Source organism: Cryptomeria japonica, chromosome 3, assembly GCF_030272615.1.
Source record: "Cryptomeria japonica chromosome 3, Sugi_1.0, whole genome shotgun sequence".
NCBI classification, from domain to species: domain Eukaryota; kingdom Viridiplantae; phylum Streptophyta; class Pinopsida; order Cupressales; family Cupressaceae; genus Cryptomeria; species Cryptomeria japonica.
In genome coordinates, this window is record NC_081407.1 from 263,794,062 (window position 1) to 263,813,613 (window position 19,552).

A 19,552-nucleotide genomic window follows, 5' to 3' on the forward strand; every position below is an offset into this window, starting at 1 on the left:
CAGAATTGCTTTGTTGGTTGTAATGTTATGTTCAACTTCCTTGATCTCATCAGCAGTATCTGGTTCATTGAGAGGAGTAGAATAGGAATTATTTGTAATATTCCAGTAATCTTCTCCAAGACATCTCAAGTGGAATTCCATTTGGTTCTTCTACTTCCAATTTCCATCTCGGATATCCTCAAGTGGTTAAGCTTCTTCTAGAGGATCTATCTCTAATACCAATTGTTGACAACAATAATGAAGGAAAACTGAGAGGGGGGGTGAATCAGTTTTCACTAGATCTACAAACTTAACAACAAATACAGATCTGATAAACTACAATAATAAAAAAGATAAGAAAATTGATAACACAACACACAACACCAAGATTTTGACATGCAAAACCAGTTAAGGGAAAAACCATGGTGGAAACCTACTCACAATAAGATGATACTATGTAGTAGCATGTGAAAATATTATAGTGGGAAATGCACATGCAATCAAGCACATTGTCTTGATATCACTTCTCAAAATATATATATCTGAAAGGCTACAACCCTTAGGGAAGTCTCACTAAATTACAACAATATTCAAACTACAATATGGAATGAATGAACTGAAAGAATATCATCTCCAAATGCCTAATTATAGTTTCAATTAAGCACATCTGTCTGCTCTACAACACCAATCTCTTCTCAATCACAATGTCAAAGGATGAATCACTTGATCACACATACACCACTCTCTAATAATGTAGACACAACCTTGACACCTAATTTACATGACTATATTACCTATTTGTATAATTCATCAACCTCGACAACAAGGTCGACTAAAGCCTCAACTCATAATTACAAAATTACATCACATGATACAAAGATCAACCACCAGACCAATAAAATGATTTACATGCTATAAAATGGTCCTAAATCAAATCTCCAAACATGCAACACCATCGGAAATCATGCCAAGATCAACTGCAACACACTACACCACCAGGAAAACTGCATAACACAAAGAACATCACCGGTTCAACAAAATTAGTAAAAAATCACACAACAATCAATGTGGATCATTGGGACAAATAGGAAAAAAATAGGAAACACCACCAAGAATGCTAGAATCATTAGCAAAAACTATGCCAACATCACTTATCAAATCTTCATCCATCATCATCTAAAACTCAAGAACACTCAAACAAAAATAACTATCATGAAGAAAAGATAACTTCCAGAGCACCAAATCATGAACTATCTAAAATGAAGATACACAAGACCATCCCAAACAATATCCCAAAATATTAGCTCAAGATCTAATCATAGTGGATTATATCGGAGGAAATACTGAACTCTACAAAGTATTGATTAGAAAAACAAACTGTAAAATCGGATCATCTGATATGATCAATTAAGCTTCTTGGATCACCAAAACCAATATAGAAGAATATAGTGATACTATAAATACTCCACACACCAAACCATGATACCAATGAACCAATCTGCAAGCATGAGAGCAAGAATATGTTGACATCAATGACAACAACATATCCTAGCATTTGTGGTAGTTCAAATAATCTTGTTTCTTTGGCATTTACTTTAATTCAAATTGAACAAATTATCAGGCCTTATGCTATCTCCTACAACTTCCACTGGGATTATGTAGGCATTGCTCAGACCCAAGAACCAAGTGAATTCAATGTCTTGTGCCCACAACTTTGCATAACATCAAATGTTTGCAAATACATATACATATAAAACACTCAAACCGGTGAAAGAGAATCAGAACATCACACCTCGCTCACAAGTGAGTGATGTGACATCATCCCATTCACTCTCATATAGTCATAGAAGAGATATACCATTTAGATATTATCGAACATCAATTTAACTTAATCACAATCATTGAGTAAAGGGTAGCACAACACACATCACCATATTCCAAGATAGTAAATCACACCTACTAAATAACATGTAATCATGAATGAATCAACATAAAACCCTAACCTCGTGTTCATATCCTAAATATATCATCATCCACTTTAGGAGCATGCTTCATTAAATAATATCATAAAATATCTCAATCAAGATAAATTCAGTCATCAATAAAGAAGTCAAAAGAACACATGAGATTCATTAACATCTAACATAACTATCATCAGAATGATCCCTGGAGGGGCATTACATTTAATGGTTTTTTTCTCTAACCTATTTCTTCTTCTAGTAATATATTATTATCCTCCATGATATATTTCACATAATGAGTTTATTAATATGAGAAATCATACTACCTAAATGTCAAACCTTAAAATAAACCCAAGTTATTTTGGTACATTATATCTTGGTGCTATTATACTCTCTTGCACCATTATAATTTAACTTGTGCTCATCTACTTGTACATACAATAAGGTATATTTGAAGGTTTGGTATACTAATATACATTCTTTTCCATATCACCACTCTTCCACATAAATTTTAGTATATACAGGGAGGTGTATGTTATAGTGTGAGTTTTTACTTAATAAAGATATATGTATACCGTGTGTTGGAAATGTGGGATCAACTTGCACTTTAAGGAAAACAACTCAAACACATAGATAGAACATTGAATTAGAGGTTAGAAATCAATATAACAAGTTAGTGAATCTAAACTCTTTAAAATCATTCCATGCTCCTTTATCCCTAAAGATCCTCAAGATTCAAGGTGGCCCTCACTTGGAAGAGCACTTGATCTTCTAAATGACAACCTGGAGAATCAGATTTAAATGATTCTAGGATCAAAATGGATGCAACTAAGATCCTAATGAATGCTAATATGATGGATGAGATCTAGGATGCAAGATCCAAGACTAAATGGTCAAGATGATGAAGATAATGAAACTAGATTGATTCCAAATTAAAGATTAAATGATACTAGATGAGTTAATTAAGCTATGGAAATATATGCATTTAAACTAGATGATATCCTAAACATGATGAAAATGCTAATGCTTGAAGATGACTTGAATGAGCTCCTTAACCTAGAAAATGATTATAATTTAGATTCACATAGAGATTGGGTGCTTTGAAGAAGGAATGGGCTCTATTTATAGGGAAAATAGAGAAATGGATGGTTGAGATTGAGCAATCTCAACAAGGGCTAGGATTGAAAGGTGTCAATCCACGTGAGTGATTCAATCCAAACCCAAGTTGACAAATGTCACCTTGAGAGGGATTAGGAAGAGATGTAAGAGGCATTAAATGCCTGAGGAGATATGGTGGCTACCTTAGGAGGTAAGGTTATAGTTGGGTTAGTGAATAACCAATGGATAAAGCCTTTACCCAAGGCGTAAACTCTTGTGCAAGGATCAATAGGATAACTAGGGTCAAATTCATGAGTGCTTGATGAGACCCTTGGGTTATATGAGGGTTAAGTTAGAGAGAAAGTCTCTAACCATGAGGAGAGGTTGAATTAATTATTAATGGTTAATAGGACTTTGGGTGACAAATTTGTAAGAGTCCTTCCAAATTTGGGGAACTCAACAAGCTAAATTGTTGAAGAAATGAAGCTTTTAATGCATTTAGAAGACTTTCTTCCAAATTTGAGAAGTGACCTCCTCAAATTTAGGGAAAGGACATGATTAGGAGATTAGACTTGACTAGGATGGGATTATGAGGTTTCTAGAAGGATAATTAGGAGGCAAGTGGGAGATATAGGATTTTACAAGTGGGTGAGGGAAAATAGGATTTAATTAAAATAAAATTGATTTATTTCAATTGTTGGTTTCAACTTGCATTTGATATATTTAAATAAATATTGATTTATTTAAATGTGAATTTTGAATTTTTGCAAGGGGGTTTTAATTAAATTTGGATTTAATTAAAAGGGAAAAGAGGATAAATGGATATTTTTAATTAAATGTGAATTTAATTTAAATGTCTAGAGGGGGGTATTTAATTAAATGTGAATTTAATTAAATGGCTTAGATAGAAGAAGGGAAATATTAATCAAACCTTTAATTTGATTAATAGGCTAATTAGAAGAATAGGGATAATTAAATGAATAAAATTCACTTAATTTGTTGTGCAACTTTTAGGTGTCTACATTTTACCCCTATTTGAGTCAACATGTGACCACATGTTGATTCAAAGAAAAAAGCTCAATTTGTCATCAAAATTTTCTGATATGATCATGTCGATATGACTCCTTGGATATGGAAAATTGATGTGATTCTATCTATATGAAGCTGATATGAGAATGATATGGAGATTTGATATGATAATGATGATATGCTCCCTTGGGTGATAAATTGAGAAAAAAATGCATTTTTCGAGGGAGAAACACGAAGTACAACTATTTTCGGATTTTTGCGATTTTTGAAATTTTTTTTATTTTTTGGATTTTTTGAAAATTTATCGCCCGATATATTTTACTAAAAAGGATATGTTAAAATGGAGTTAGGACCATATGGGGATAGCACGCACATTCCCCACATGTCCACTGAGGCATCACAACCTCTTGCATCAACATGGGCTATATAAGCCTCCAAGGGCCTATTTCTAGCTCATTTACACACTTGTCTTTGGATAATTGGAGCTTGGAGTAGAGAGGAGAGATGGCAACCCCTACCATCATCATTGATCTTAGCAAGTTCATTGATTCGAGAGGCCACTAGAGTACGGGCCACCTAAGAGTTGATTTTTGATGCATGAGCATCCCTGGTCGATGAACAATCTTGTATCAACCAAAAATATTTCATTTCAGTTTTGTTTTTGTTTAGTTCATTTTGTAGTTTTATGTGTTCTTACCGGTTGGTACCGGTAGTTGCTTTCTTTTCATGGAAGATCTTATTTTTGGTTTCCAGGCTGGTTCATGTGCTTAATTCCAGATTTTTCAGTTCATTTGGGCTCTTTTCCGATCAATTATCGCTTCTAGTTGACTGTTTATGGGTTCTGGGACAATTCTCATGCTTACCAATTGGTTTTCCTTCATTACCAGAGCAATTCTTGGCATGTGGACCTATTTGGGGTCTTTTCCGATGTTCTTTGGCATTTGGTCGACCTTCCTACTAAACTACACCTCTTTGTTATTTTCAAGAAAGATTTATTTAATTCTTAAGGACGACCTAGTTACACATTTCATTTTCCTACATTGGTAAATGTGATCTTATGAGGCTGACCCAGATATGTTCCAGTGGGTATATATATGATATTATGTAATCATTTGTAGGTCAGAGGAAGTAGAATTGATAATAAGGATTGAGATTCACATTTAGTGATCTGGTCGATTGTTTGAGTCCTGGTTCGATTGTATCTGGCTTGAAGATTGCATGCAACCAGTTAACTATTGGATGTTCTTTGATGAATATATGATGATAACTGGATGATTTTTGGAAGTTCTAAAGAAATGATATGATCTATTTATGTAATCTTGTTATGTTTTTTTGTCCGCTTTCATTATGTTACTCTTGCTGCATAAGTCAGTCAACTCTATTTTGAGGGTTTCACTGGTTATGGCTACATCAAATGGTATTACAGTTGGTTATGAACTGGCTGGTGGAAGAGTTTGTGAACCCTGAGGAATTCCTTTGGCTGGATAGATCATCGATTGGAGGCAGGCTGCACGTGTGTTCAATTGATCGCCGAGGAAAGGTAGTTGAAACTGGCAGTCAGATTACCGAGTTGAGGTAGTTCACCAGAGTGGAAGAGGAGATGCTGCCTAGAAGGACAAACCCTTAGAGGGTAGAGAAGATGATGGAGGAGTTCAAGAATCAAGTGACGAATGAAATCTAAAATGCTTTGGCTAGTTTGCGGAGGAACCTTGAATATGAGGATGAGTATGAAGAATCCGGTGAAGATCTTGAAGAGATTGAAGGACCAGAGGATGAGAGAGAGGAAATATTCCTAAGAGAAGTGGCGAGAGTGAGTAAACTTCATAAAGTTGAATTTTCCAACTATTCAGGAATGCTAAACCTAGAGGATTTGATCAATTGGATCAGAGAGTTTGAGGAATTCAAGGACCCACAAAGAGTCCAGTTGGCACAGAATAAGTTGAAAGGGCATGCTACCTTATGGTGGAAAGAATTGCAGAAAGACAGAGTGGATAATGGTGAATTGAAGATCACCCAGTGGAGATAGATGGTTGCAAGATTGAAGGCCAAGTTCATACAAAGAGACTATGAGTTGGAATTGTTTAAGAAGTTGCAGATCCTGAAATAGAGAAACATGTCTATGAAAGAGTATACTAAGGAATTGTACAAGGTGATAATTAGATCTAGACATAGAGAGATGGATAGAGAAAAGGTGGTGAGGTAAAAAAATGGACTTTCATTTAACATTCAGGATGAGATGAGTATGTTGAGGGTTTCCACAGTTGAAGAAGCTTACTAGTATGCTTTGAAGGCTGAGGAGAAAGTGAGAAGAAGACAACCAAATAACCCTAGAGGGAAGGAGAAATTGAAGGGGGAGATGAGTGTAGAGAAGTAGAAACTCATGAATAATGATGAACAGTTAGTACCAAATTGGTACTGAGAGGGGGGGTGAGTCAGTACAGGCAAAAAAAATTTCCCTGAATTGGTTTGACTACAAAGACTGCACTTAACTGGTAAATAGTATCACCAGTCTCAATCAGGGCACTACTGGTAAACCACAGTGAGAATATAAAAGACATAAACTGGTAACACTTAGATCTCCACAGAACCTAATATCTCATTTCCACTTCACCCGTATGCATAAATAGGTAATATATCATAAAAAATATAATGACTGCTAGTTCAACATGCTTTACCACTTGAAAGAAAATATTAAAGCATCACATGAAAAAGCATTACACATAACACACTTATTTTCATGTAGAAACCCAACTAGGAAAAACCATGGTGGGGATGAATACCCACAAGTTGTTCTTGAACTCTTCTGAAGTTCGCTCTGTTAGGAGCCTAGTCCGGTTAAAGAATTTACAATAGGTTCTGTTAGGAACTGATCCTGCTAGGGATCACCCAGTTAAGGGTTAGAACCCTGTTAAAGGTTACCTTGTTAGAGGATTTTAAGAACTCAATGATTTTGAGTCACCCTGTTAAAGGATTTACAACAAGCCTGTTAAAGTTACCCTGTTAAAGGATTTTCCAACTATTGAAATGGTTAGAAGTCAATAGGTAATACAATGATCTGATAACAAAACTCAATGTCAATGTAGATCCTCTTTAGTTCCTTTACTTTTGCAATCACACTGCAGGTATTGATTCACTTCTTTGGTTTGGCAAGAATCACGTATCTCTTCACTTGGATACACACACAACATTTGCCAACAAAAAAAAAATGAAAAACATCATCAACCTTATAGGAAACAAATAGGTTGATAGCATAAACCCTAAACCCTAAACATTTAGGTTTAACAATCTAGTTGGTTCAATCCTGACCATTAATCACATTGCATTGAATGAAATATTCTTGAACAGATCTCATGATGTTCTCCATCGTTTGTTCTTTGCCGCTTCTGGAGGCCGATAACCCATCACACGCTCTCCACCATTTACTGAGACTTCACACATTCCCGAGGTAGATAGGAACAATCTTCTTCATGCAAGATCCTCAAGGAAATCCTTCATGTGCACAAGGCTGATGTGGCAAAATGATCTGATCTTCATTACAATGCTAACTCATCAATAGATGTCATCAGTTGAATCACACAGGCTTGGAATGCATCAACCAGAAACCCTAAAGTTGAGACTACCAACCGATAGTCGTACCAAATGAAACCCCGATAGAAAACTTTCCATATACCGATTCACATTCCAACATACTGATTCACTTGTCAGTTTTATTACTTCAATATACCGGTTCACACTTAAGCATATTGACATCAATGACAACATACAATATCATCATGTCATCATACTCTACACATATGCCACCAATCTCCCCCTTTGGAATTGATGGAAATATACAAAGATATCTCTCTGCTTCACATCTTTTCCCCAATAATGCAGATATCTTCTCCACTTCACATCTTCTCTCCCTTTGACAACAATACCAAAGTGGAGGCATAGACATCCAAGTTCCACTATGCTGCTCCCCCTAAGGAGTAGCATCCTTGAGCACACCAATCCTGAAAAGATTTGACAATGCAATACCTGAGTGATGTGGAGAACATACCTTTAGTTCACCTCTTGAAGGGGTAGTATCCCTAATTCACCTCTTAAATAGGTAAATGTAGCCTTCAGTAGAGGCTTGGTGAATATGTCTGCTAACTGCTCCTTACTGGAAATATGTTCCAAAACAATCTCTTTGTTCTGAACTTTCTCCCTCAAGAAATTATACTTGAGCTTGAAGTGCTTGGTTCTAGCATGCAATACCATATTTTTGGAAATATTAATAGCACTTGTGTTATCACAAAATATACTTGCTGGTTCAGATATAGGGACTTTGAAACCACTTAGTACATACTTCATCCAAATTGTCCAAGTGCAGTTCTTGAATGCTTCTACATATTCTACTTCTATTGTGGACTGAGAGATACAACCCTACTTCTTTCTCATCAATGAGACTAGTCTACCACCAAGAAAGAATGCACCACCAGGTGTGCTCTTCTGGTCATCCACATTACCAGCCCAATCGGCATCAGTAAACACTTGAGACTGAAATCATTACTATATGGATACCACAATCCATACTCTATAGTTCCCTTCAGATATCTAAGAATCCGCTTGACTGCTACCAAGTGGGATTCTCTTGGACTTTTATGAAAATGTGCAGAAATGCCCACTGCATGTGCAATGTCTAGTCTGTTGTGTACTACATAGTGCAACTTACCAATCATTGATCAGTATTCCTTCTCATTCACCAGCGCTGAGTCATCTTCTTTTGATAATTTACAACCAATCATCATCTGTGTACTAGTCGGTTTACTACCTTCCATGCCAAAGGTCTTCAACACCTCTTTGACATACATGGACTGAGTGATAAATATACCATCTTTCATTTGTTGAATTTTTAGTCTAATGAAGAACTTAATCTCTCTGATTAGAGACATCTCAAATTCCTTCTTCATTTCTTTAGAAAACACATGGCTCATCTTATCATCTCCACCAAAAATTATGTCATCAAAAAACACCTCACAGATCAGAATCTAATCTACTTCTGACTTCAGATAGATATTGCTATCTTCATTGGTTCTTTCAAATCCAATCTTCACAAGATGGGAGTTGAGACGGTCAAACCATGCTCTAGGTGCTTGCTTCAAGCCATACAAGGCTTTATGTAGCCTACACACCATATCACTGTCTTCAAATAGGGCAAACCCATCTGGTTGCTCTATATACACTTCCTCTTCAATTATTTCATTTAGGAATGTAGATTTTACATCCATCTGATACACTTTGAATCCCTTGAAGGCTGCATAAGCAAGTAGCATTCAAACTCCTTCTAGTCTTGCTACTGGAGCAAAGGTTTCTCCATAGTCTTCTCCTTCCTCTCGAGCATATCCTTTACATACCAATCTTGATTTGTTTCTGATGAACACTAAGAGGGGGGGGGCATGAATTAGTATGACAAAAATCTTCGCACTTAAACACTTTACAAGACTGACAGTAAACTGGTAAAACAGTTTAGCAGACAAGCTAGTTAGCACACATGCAAACCAAATAGCAAATAATGCATTCACCCACAGAAGCACAAACACCATAACACATGAGATTTTAACGTGGAACCCCAAATGGGAAAAACCACCATGAGATGGAACTCACAAGTAACTATTTGCAAAATAGAAACCAGACCGGTTAAGGTCTTACAATGTTCTTTACCAGAACAGATCCTGTTAGGAATCTCAATCTCTATTAGGAGATAAGTCCGATTAAAGACTACCTTGCTAGAGGATTTTAGATCCATAGATGTGAACCATCTTGTTAGAGGATTTACAAAAGGCTTTTGGGCCTACCCAGTTAAGGGCTACAAACTTGTTAAAGATGTGAGTAATCAACAAGTGTTTGATCTAGCTAGTAGCATAGACTGCTTGGTTAGATCATTGGTAGCTCGTTCCTAATGCACTCCAACATTACTTCAGTCTTCTACACATTCATATTCTCTCCAACTCCTCAATCACCTTAAACCCTAGCAACAACATAAACTTTCACTATTTCCACATCAACAACCTAAAACCCTAGACATGATGTCCTTATAAAGGAATTTGATTTCATTTCGGTCCAATAGGATTACATAACAATTTCCTAGGTTCAATGAACCTAGCCATACTTGGTACCACGACACAAAAAGGCACCATTTAGGTGTTGGCACCGTCAAACAATCAGTGGATGGTAATTCATCACAGAGTATTACTAGTTCATATAAAATGTCGGTTGCCGGTTTGACAAAAATGAAGAATGGTAAAAATGTGTTATTCTGCTTTAGTCCCTCGTATTGCTTGGGATCTACGAACTGCTTGGGGTCAACATGCCGCTTCAGACCGGGAGACACATTCTGCAAAACACCAATAGTCTAAAGACTATAATACAACATACTAGTTGGAACAAATACTAGTTGTGCTCTAACTCATACATATAAAGGGGATCTCAATGCAAGTGTGTGTCCATCAATGACAATCACAACATAAACATCAAAAATGCCAACAATCTCCCCCTTTGGCATTGATGGAAACACTTAGGAAAATAAATTTTTGACATCTAAGTGTTTTACAACAAAATCATGCCATTAGCAAAATTTCTCCCCCTAAGCATATACACTATCCCTTTGGCAATACAATGTATAACAATTTTTTATAAAGAGCATAAACATTGAGATATTCAGAGCATATATCAAAATTTTGATTACCAGATACTTTTCTCAAATAGAATTCTTCTCCCCCTTTGCCAACAATGACAAAGTATAGCTAAACAATCCTGTTTTCAAAATAATAAAAGTTTATGACAATAAGGAATAATACTTGTCAAAAACAAATTTAAAATCCTGCAAGAATTGTTTCATTGATAAAGACCAGGACTCAAGTAGGGAGGTGGCTACTTCCTTTTCTGTTTGCATCTGGGAGACCTGTTCTTCCATGGCATCAATTGTGCTCATCTCCTATGTAACTGTTAAGAGATCCAGGTTCAAATAGCACTTCTGAATAATTTGCAATTGTGGGAGTAGAACCAGTTGTAGCTCCTGCAAATCTCTAGACCGGGTGCTGATCTCTTGCTCCATTTTTGCTGATTGGATGTGAAACCAGTGAATGATTTTCCCATAAGTTGTAAAGGAATCATAAGGTGGCTTGAATGTGCTCATGTAGGATTGCAAGTCTGTTTGAAGATTTTTCTTTTGAGCTAGCACATCATCATAGAACAAATGGGGTTGATAGGTCTTGCTGAGTACCAGATTCCCCTCTTCCAGAGCGTCCCTTATATCCTTTTGTTCTTTCTTCAATTTAGATCGGAGCTCATTCAACATTTGCCTCTACTGCCTCTTCTAGGCTCTACACCTGATCATCCACTACTGTGCATAGGAGCTTAAGTTTAGCTAGTGATGAATCGGTGTCGGGAAGATTTGTACTAGGTATCAAACTGGTAAGAGTGTCCACAACCGCTTCAATTACATCCCACTCCTTCTTCCTTCAAATAATTTCAAGGCGCTCTTGAGAAACTTGATACTTTGCATTAGCTCTGTTTCACTTGCAGACTGGAGATCGATAGGACTGGTGAGATCAACTGGTTTGGCTTGACTCTCAGTTGCCTTCAGAGTTTCCATTTGGGTGCTCTTCTCCACTTCTCCTACCTTGTCCTCTTCCACTTTCTTCTTCTCTACTTCTCTCCTCTTCTTTACTTCCTTGTCCTCCTTAGCCTTTTTCTTTTATGCTTCCTTCTTCTTCTCCTATTCCTTATCTTCATCTTCCTTCTTCTTCCTCTCTCCTTCCTTCTTTTTCTCCTGTTCCTTATCTTCCTCTTCCTTCTTCTTCCTATCTGCTTCGTTCTTCTTCTCCTATTCCTTATCTTCCTCTTCCTTCTTCTTCCTCTCCACTTCCTTCTTCTTCTCCTATTCCTTATCTTTCTCTTCCTTCTGCTTCTTTTTCTCTTCTTCATCCTTCTTCTTCTTCTCCTCTTCATCTTTCTTCTTCTTCTCCTCTTCATACTTTTTCTTCTTCTCTTCTTCTTCATTTTTCCACTTCTCTTCTTCATCCTTTTTCCTCTACTCGGCCTCTTCGTTTGCCACTTCCTATCTGTCCTTGGCTTGCTTATCAACCTATTTAGCCTATTGCTCCTATCCTATTGCCTCAGATGGCATTTTCTGAGTAACATCCTCTACATCCAGAGCATCAACATCAATAGTGTCGATCAGTTCAACAACCGGATTTCCTTCATCATCAAATACTTCATCCAGTTTGGATATAACCGGTTCTTTTTCATCTTGTCAGTTGGCTAGGCATGCTTTGTGAGACTGGATAGCAGTTGTCATATAGTGATGAGTATCTTTTTTGACATCATCAACTCTACCTTCTAACAGCCAGAGTCTTCTTCTTCTAGTGAAGAAGAGTCCTTTATTTTGGTCAATAACATCAAATAATTTAGAATTTGATAGGTCAGGAAAGTATTGTGCAAACACTTTCTCCCTAATTTCTTGTTCCTTTTGTATGGCAATGCGCCATCTATTATCTAATGACATATATAAATAATTCGGTGTCTGAGATTTAATCTCTGAGGGCAACCAATCATTAACACATAAATACTGAATTATTTCCTTTTCAACCGCTTCCATTTCATCATCATTAAAGTCATCAAAACACTCAATTAAGTCATGTAGCACTTTTCTCCTAATATTCTTTATTGTTCTTTGACAATGTGTGAAAGGTTTATAGGAAGAGATATCTATATTTACCGGTGCAAATGATGTTTGTTCATTCCTTGTCTTTCTCTTTGCTTGACGTGTTTTCTTTGGCTTTTTCTCAAACATAGTTTCTTCTGAGTCTGGAGAGGCATTCCTTGTCTTCCTCTTTCTCTCGAACACTTTAGCCAGTGCCGCTTCAGATTTCTTCTTGGCTGGTGACCGCTTGGTCACTTTTGGAGTTGCAGTAGTAACTGGTGGTGATGCTACAGGGATTGCCTTTGCCTTCTTCACTATAGGTTCTTTTCCTTTCTTTGCAGAGGGTTCCTCAACCGGTGTAACCCTTTCCAGATAGGTTCCAGTCCTCTTTGCCTTAGGATCAAGAGGTGAGGCAATAAGGGTAGAGGCATACCCTTCTAGCATATTATACATCACCTCATAGCCCATTGGCTCCGCTTCTTCTTGTCTAGGCTCAATAGTCTCTATTATGCATTGATCCACCTTGATGGTGAAACATATATCGTCCTCATATTTCTTGATGATGTCACCAGATATTCTCATTCTTTGGCTTATTTTCCATCTGAACTCATCAAAAATACTTGTTCAGAACATTCGGGTAACCGGTTCCAATTTCTTTAATGCTTTCCTTGATTTGCTTGGTCACTGGTTGGTCAGCAGACCACTGGACATCTCCTACTCCTTGAAAGTAGCCTTGGAAATAGAAGAACAACCCAACCAGTAGTTGCCCAAAATTGAACCTTCGTGCATTATCTTGTTTGATCGACTTCAGATTTAACAAGAGTTGTCTCTGCATACTGATGCACAGATCAAATGATGCATCCTCCTTTATCATCTGGTAAGCGGCATTTACTGCTGCAATAGATACCGAGTTAATTCTGCTGGCTGAGAATGTCCAGTATCCAATCACCATACATGCATACTTCACCAGATCATCCTTGATATAATTGACTATCATGCCTCGTGAGTCGCTCATTGAACCAGTGAGCTTGGACATTTCAGTTTTGCTTACCATCCTTAGGGTTGGCACTTCCCCAATGTTGTAGAATCTGGTGACTACATGAATTGCCTATGGCATGATGTCATGTGTTCTCTCCAGGTACATCTTATCACCATGGACTCTGCTCAGAATGATCCTTATATGATCCTCTATGAAATCCTCTAGGAAGTAAACAACATTATGGAGCTTCTTCTTCTCCAAAATATTATAAGCCAGTTTGATCTTCTTATCCTTTCCACAAAATAAACCTAACTAGGAGTGGATGGCTAGAGACCCTAGGTCTTCAATCTTGCAATCTATGTAGTCAGAAATTCCCTCTTCTACTATCGCACCAGCCAAGACTTGTGATAGGGCATTATACTTAGACTCTCATTGAATAAAACTTCCAGACTCGACAGATGCACTAGAACTGGTATGAGATGCAGAAGCCATGATAGAAATTTCAGGAACTCAAGAAATACCTTTTGAAACACATGAATTTAGGGCTTGGTTATTCTCCTTCACTTCACACTCCGTCGGTTGCTAAATCACCGCTTTGTGTTCTCCACTTGACCGTTTGCAGTTTGAATTTGAATCTCCTTCACGGTTTTTCAATTTCTCAAAATCTCAGCTCAAATCGCCTTTTCATTGTTGTGCTCTTTGAAAAACTTTTCTTCACTCAAAAACTGATAGTGAGAAATGATTTGAAAAATCCTTTTAAGTATGTTTCTCACCTACCATCATTAATGCTCCTCCATTAGGGCGTAAACCCTGATTTGCTTTTTTACCATTTCTGGTCTTCTAGCAAATGACAAGTATCACATACCGGTTAAGGTCTTTTACCAGTATAAACCAGGGGTTCGAAACATTTTTCCGTTTGCTCCCCCTAAGCTTTTTTGAAGCTTAGTTTGCTGGTTTCGTGATTTCCACACTAGGTCCAGAAACCGGTTCCTCTTGTAACACCGCTAGTTTCTTCTTCCAGGTTTTGTTCATGTCTACTTGAATAGTGTCAACATCAATGTTTCCTTATGGAGTGACCAGTATATCATTAGATATGTCCTTTCTTGATCTACATAATCTGGTAATGTGACCCGGTTTGTTGTAGTGATAGCAGACCAATCCAAGTGCTCTCCAAGGTCCATTGTTCATGATTCCATTCTTCCTTCTGCATGTTGCAGCAGTGTGACCATGACCATGACATACCATACAGTTTTCTCTCCATCCGGTTGCCGCTTGATAGCCACTGCTTCTTTGTTGATGATTGAAGGCATTAAACTGGTTGTGATTCTGGTTCACAAAAGGTTCAGGACCAACTCCTTGGGTCCTCTGAGGATATCTTCCAGTGTTATTCATAACAGACCTACATTCAGATGCTCTATGCCCATACTTGTTGCATGCATAATAGTTACCATCAAATCTATAGGATCTAGGCTTATCATTTAGGAAATAAGGAAAATTGTTGTAAGCCTTACTCCTACACACATTCACAATATGTCCTTCTTTAAGACAGTTAAAGCAAACAGGTTTAAACTTTTGCTTACCTTTATCCTTTGATGCTCGTTGTTTCTTTGATGTTCCAGTATTTGTACCAGAGGTCTCACCTTCCTCATGACTAGAATAACCAAGTCCATTGGTATTCTTGACTGGTTTGACAGATTCAAGCTTTTGCTCTAGCTTGACAGTGCTCTTGTTGAACTTAGCAAGTATTTCCTTTGACTCAGAGAGTTCTTTGGAAATAGCAGCATTTGTTTCCAATAGGTTTTCATTCTCAGAGATGGCAATGTTTAGTTCTCCTTGCATGTCTTCCTTTTCCTCTTTGCTTGCATGGAGTTGAGTAGTTAGGGCACTGATCTCTTGTTTCAGCTTGGAGATCTCATGATCTCTTTCTCTCACTAGATCTTCAGCTTTCCTATGGTTCTCAAGCTCTTGACACATTTGGATAGTCAGTCCTTCCAATTCCTTTCTCAGGTTGGAGTTTGATTCATTAAACTTATTTACTTCTACAATTAGGGCTTCCATGTCTACTTCATCTGAAGAACTATTTTCAGATAGCTCCATCAACTTTTCTGTATGTTCTCTCCTTTTTTCTTGAGATGCCTTGTATTTGACCATAAGATCATCATAGACTATCTCAGACTGAGTGAGCCGATGAGTAAGTTCCCTTATAGAGTATTCCCCCATATCTCTTTCCAAGTGGTTAAACTTATAGAAAGGTAGGCTTTGATACCAATTGATGAATACTAAGAGGGGGGGTGAATTAGTATGCCAAAAATCTTTGCACTTAAACACTTTACAATACTGATAGTAAACCGGTAAAATAGTTTAGACAAACTGGTTAGCACACATGCAAACCAAATAGCAAATAATGCATTCACCCATGAAAGCACAAACACCATAACAAATGAGATTTTGGCGTGGAAACCCAAATGGGAAAAACCACGGTGAGATGGAACTCACAAGTAACAATCTCTAGAATAGGAACCAGACCGGTTAAGGTCTTACAATGTTCTTTACCAAAACAGATCCTGTTAGGAATCTCAATCTCTGTTAGGAGATAAGTCCTATTAAAGACTACCTTGCTAGAGGATTTTAGATCCATAGATGTGAACCACCTTGTTATAGGATTTACAAAAGGCTTTTGGGCCTACCTAGTTAAGGGCTACAGACTTGTCAAAGATGTGAGTAATCAACAAGTGTTTGATCTAGCTAGTAGCACAGACTTCTTGGTTAGATCCTTGGTAGCTCGTTCCTAATGCACTCCAACACTACTTCAGCCTTCTACACATTCATATTCTCTCCAACTCCTCAATCACCTTAAACCCTAGCAACAACATAAAATTTCGCTATTTCCACATCAACAACCTAAAACCCTAGATGATGTCCTTATAAAGGAATCTAATTTCATGTCGGTCCAATAGGATTACATAACAATTTCCTAGGTTCAATGAACTTGGATATACTTGGTACCAAAACATAAAAAGGCACCGTTTAGGTGTCGACACCATCAAAAAATCAGTGGATGGTAAGTCATCACAAAATGCCGGTTGGTAACTCATCACAGAGTAATACCGGTTCATACAAAATGCCGGTTGCCGGTTTGACAAAAATGAAGACTGGTAAAAATGTGTTATGCCACTTTAGTCCCTCGTACCACTTGGGATCTACAAACCGCTTGGGGTCAACATGCTACTTCAGACCGGGAGACACATTTTGCAAAACACCAATAGTCTAAAGACTAGAATACAACATACTGGTTGGAACAAATACTAGTTGTGCTCTAACTCATACATATAAAGGGGATCTCAATGCAAGTGTGTGTCCATCAATGACAATCACAACATAAACATAAAAAATGCCAACAGTTTCTTGCCACTGATCCATCTTCATTCAGTTTGTTTTTGAAAACCCATTTGGCACCAATAACATTTTTGTGCTTAGGTCTTGGTACCAAAGACCATGTACCATTCTTTTCTATCAAGTCAAGTTCCTCTTCCATAGCCTTGATCCAGTCTTCATCTTTGTGTGCCTCTTTAAATGTTTTAGGCTCAAATTCAGAGATCATGCAAGAATTCTCTCTGACCTTTCTTCTTGTAAGGATTCCTGCATCCTTATCCCCTATGATATGCTTTAGATCATGATGCAACTTTACATACTGAGGAATGATCTTGGCTGATTCCTCTTGCTTTTCCTCTTCACCCTCATCTTCATCAGCATCAACATCTACCAGTGTAGGAAGACTGTTACTGGTACTCGGCTGTTTTGCAACCGGTTCCCATAAGGTTACTACCGGTTCAGCTACCACTTTCTCACTGCTAGTTTCCTTAGGTTTCTCAAAATTTTCATCAAATCTAACATTGATACTTTCACTAATTCTCTGAGTCCTATTGTTGAAACATTTGAGAGCTTTTCTCTTGGTGGAACACCCTAGGAATATTCCCTCATCACATTTTGCATCAAACTTGCTCTGGTGTTCACTGCTCTTGAATTAACACTTTCTTCCAAACACTCTAAACTAGCTTATCACTGGTGTCTTACCGGTCCAATACTCATAAGCAGTTTTAACCTTTACTTTCTTGATGAGTACCCGATTCATAGTGTAGATTGCAGTGCTCACCGCTTCTCTCCAGAAGGTGTGAGCAACCATCCCTTGAATCAACATCTTTTTGGCTTCTTTAACTACATTCTGGTTGTTCTTCTCTACCAGGCCATTCTACTATGGAGTCTGGGGGGTAGATAGTTGCCTCTTGATGTCATTCTCTTCATAGTGCTTGTTGAATTCACCGAAAGTGAATTCTCCTCGATCAGTTCTAAGGCACTTAATCCTCTTACCACTTTCCTTTTCAACTAGAGCTCTGAAAGCTTTGAACTTTCCAAAAGCTTCAGACTTATCTTTCAAGAATGTGACCCACATCATTCTTGAGCAGTCATCAATGAGAATCATAAAGTACCTATCTCCCTACACACTCCTAGTTTTCATAGGACCACACAAATCGGTATGCACAAGATCAAGTAAATTGTCTGTAGTGAAAGATTTACCTTTGAAGGTTGAGGAAGACATTTTCCCCATTTGACACTCTCTGCACAAAGGATTCTTTTGTTTGCTTAGCACAGGCAATCCTCTAACTGCCTTGATCTTACTGGCCTTCATGATATTATCAAAATGGCATGGTAGAGTCTCCTATGCCATATCCAGCTATCATCAAACTTAGCCATTAGACATGTACTGATATTTGGATTTAGCTAAAATAAGTTACCTCTGGTCTACATATTGGTGGCCATCAGCTCACCACTCTTTCCTTTTATTTTGCACACTCCATCTTTGAATTCTAGAGTGAGTCCATTATCATTTAGCTTGGCAACACTCAAAAGGTTGTGCCTGAGACCTTCTACCCAATACACATTATCAGCAATGCTTTTTCCATTTAGAGAGATGGACCCTCTACCTTTTACCATACATGGTGCATCATTACCAAATTGGACTACACCACCATCATACTCTTCTAGAGATAGAAACTTACTCTGGTCACTAGTCATGTGGTGAGAACAACCACTGTCAATAATCCACTCATTGGAATTATCAAAGTGGGAGACAAGAGCCTTCTTGTCTGACACATCTTCCTTAACTGCTACAAACACAATGTCTTCACTTTCTTCATCTTCTGATTCCTCATAAGTGACACCTTGATCAACTGCTACAAAATAGTTTCTCCTATTTCCTCCTTTGAACTTCTTGAACTTCTCCAGTTTGTCCTTATTATCACCATTATGACAGTTAACAGCAATTTGTCCAATCCTATTGTAAGAAAATCATTTCAAAGGGAGCTTACCTTTGTATTTACCAGTTCCCTTAGGAAGTCTCTTGGCCAGAAGAGCTTCAAATTCCATCAAGATTTCCTCATCATCCATATCTCTACTTTGTCTAGGTTCACAACTGGTACTAACTTCTTTACCCTTTCTAGATAGTGCAGCAGATTCTTTAAAGGCTCATTCAGTCTTCTGAATATTGCCATCATAATTATTTAGCTCATATGCAGTCAACTTAGCAATGATGGAGTCTAGGGATACCTTTGTCTTGTCTATAGTTCTCAACTCCTAAATAGAAGCAACCCTTATTGCATAGACTAGTAACAAGGATCTCAAGACTTTGATAACAATAGTGGAATCATCTATTTTACCTCCTGCACTCTTGATGTCTCCAACAATAGTTTTGATTCTTATTCCATATTGTTGAATGGTCTCTCCTTCAACCATCCGCATGTTTTCAAACTTTCCCCTCAGGCTCTCTTCCTTAGCTTG